We start from the raw sequence: 2338 nt of genomic DNA, 5'->3' as shown, positions 1-2338 counted from the left end.
AAGGACACATCAATCTTTAAAAAACAAACAGACATCTGTAGAATTCCATCATTATGTAATTTAATGTGATGTTCCGGTGAGGGGAAGAAAAATCTTGTATGTTCACTTCAGTCAAGAGAATTCATTCTATTCTTGGGTGGCCTGTTTATATTTTATCACACATTCATTATAACTGCTAGGCATACATGCAATTAAATTTATTCTTTTTCCGTCAAGAGAAGAATCCAGATTATTTTTTAAAAAGGAGCCTTACAGCCAAGACAAACCCAGTCAGAAGTTACCCCAGTGAAAAACCAGAAAGGCCACGGGCTCATGAGCAAACCCCAGGGTGTCTTTCTAAAACTGCGGGTGAGAAATGAGCTCAGCCAGGGCAGGGTGTGGTGAACTGCATGAAGTCACCGTGCCTCTCACGCCCCTTGGGAGGGTTGCTGCAAATGGTAGTAAATACTCTTTGTAAAGTACTTAGAATTTCTAGTCTGTAAAGAAACATACTGAAGTGTTAGTAGGAATTATTTTAGGTAGTAAGCCCATGGGGTGATTTTCTTCCTTCCTTCCTTCTTTTTCTCTTTTCAGATTTTAATGTTATATAATACTTGTATGATAAAAAAAATTAAGAATCTAATTTTTGTCTTTTAAAAATACTAAAAGTTTCAGGTCTTTGAATTTTCTGCTTTTAATTTTTCATTACAAAAAGGAAAATAAGAAAGGAGTCTGAAGTAGCATCAACTTGGATCCTAAGGGATCCTTTGTACCTTTGCTGGGTCAGCAAGGCCAATCATAGCAATTTTGTAACGTAAGGGCCTGATACCCATAGGGTATGCAGGTCTGGGATATTAACCGTCTATATTTTGTTTCACTTTATAGGCAAAGAAGACAGAAGGATGGCTTATAAAAACCCAGCAGGGGTCCCCACTGCTCTCAGAACAAATTCTAAGAGCCAGTCTTGCTGGAGTCTGGCAAACAGGGGCAGGAGAATGTGGAGAACATAAAGGGGAGAAGTTAGAGAGATGGAAGGAGTGGGCCAAGTGTTGGGGGGAATAGATCCTGTAGGACCTTATGGTCGTTGATGATTTTGCATTTTACCCCAAGTGAGACAGAAAGCCATTAGAAGGGTTTGAGCAGAGGAATGATGTAATTCTAGAGATTATTCTGGCTGCTGATTATACCCAGAATGGCCTTAAAAGGGGCAAAGGTAGAAGCAAGACCTGTTTGGAGACTACTACTGTAATCCAGGTAAGAGATGGGGATGGGAGAAAGTGATGGTGAGAACTGATAGGATTCTGGATATATTTTGATGATAAAGCCTGTGGGATTTATTATAGATTGGAGATTTTTGGCCTGAGAAACCACAGAGATAAAAGAGAAGCAGTTTTGTTTTGGAAAGGTACAGGAATCAATCAGGAGCCCAGTTAAAGACATGCTAATTTTGAGATACCTAGTAAGAATTCAAGTCCTGGAATGATGTCCTTGAGTAGGCATGAGGGGGTGGGATCTACTATTAATAATAGCTCACAGGTAGAGGGATTGGGCCATGGATATTTTATCCCAAGCACTTGGAGATAAGATAAAAATATGGGCGCAGATAGAAGTAGATGGGTGATTGTAGTGGTGGGAGCTTGTGGAAGTTCTCTGATTGCTTTTGTTTTTCTCAATGAAAGGAGAAGAAAGGTTATGTGTTGAGAGTGAGCATGGGGGAGAAGATTACAGAGGTATGAGAGAGAAAAGATGTGAAATAGTCATGTAGGAAAAGGGCAAAATAAGTGAACTAGAGAAATACATAGTATTTGTCTGGTAGAGATTTACTTCAAGTCAGAACAGCTAGCATGTGTGTTTGTCTCCAATCTGTTCACCTACAGGAGTCTCTGGTTCAGGGTCTCTCACAAGGCTGCAATCAAGCTTAGGTGGTTTAGCTGGTCGAGGACTTACCTGGGTTTTCTGCTTCAAAGTCTCACCAGGCTGCAGTCGAGGTGGCAGCTCTGATGCCTTCTTACCTGGAGGCTCGATTAGAGACGAATCCACTCTCAAGCTCACTCTGTCATCTTGCATGTGCAGGATTGCAATCTTCAGGGTTTGTTGTTGTCATTGTTTTGCTATTGTTGGTTTGTATTGTTGCTGGCTGGAGGCTACTCTCAGCTCCTAGAAGCTGCATGAGGTTTTCTGCCCTGGTCCTTCCCAGAGGCTATTCACGACATGGCAGTTTGCTTCTTCAAGGCCAGCAGAGTGGTGAAAGTGAGTCTGCTGGCAAGAAAGACTCTTACATAATGTAACGCTATCTTGGGAGTGGCATCCTCTCACCTTTGTCATAAAGCAGAATGTGCCCAGGGGATATAGCCCATCG

The sequence above is a fragment of the Eulemur rufifrons genome, chromosome 8 (assembly GCF_041146395.1).
Source record: "Eulemur rufifrons isolate Redbay chromosome 8, OSU_ERuf_1, whole genome shotgun sequence".
Taxonomy (NCBI): domain Eukaryota; kingdom Metazoa; phylum Chordata; class Mammalia; order Primates; family Lemuridae; genus Eulemur; species Eulemur rufifrons.
Note: the sequence above shows the minus strand (reverse complement) of the source record.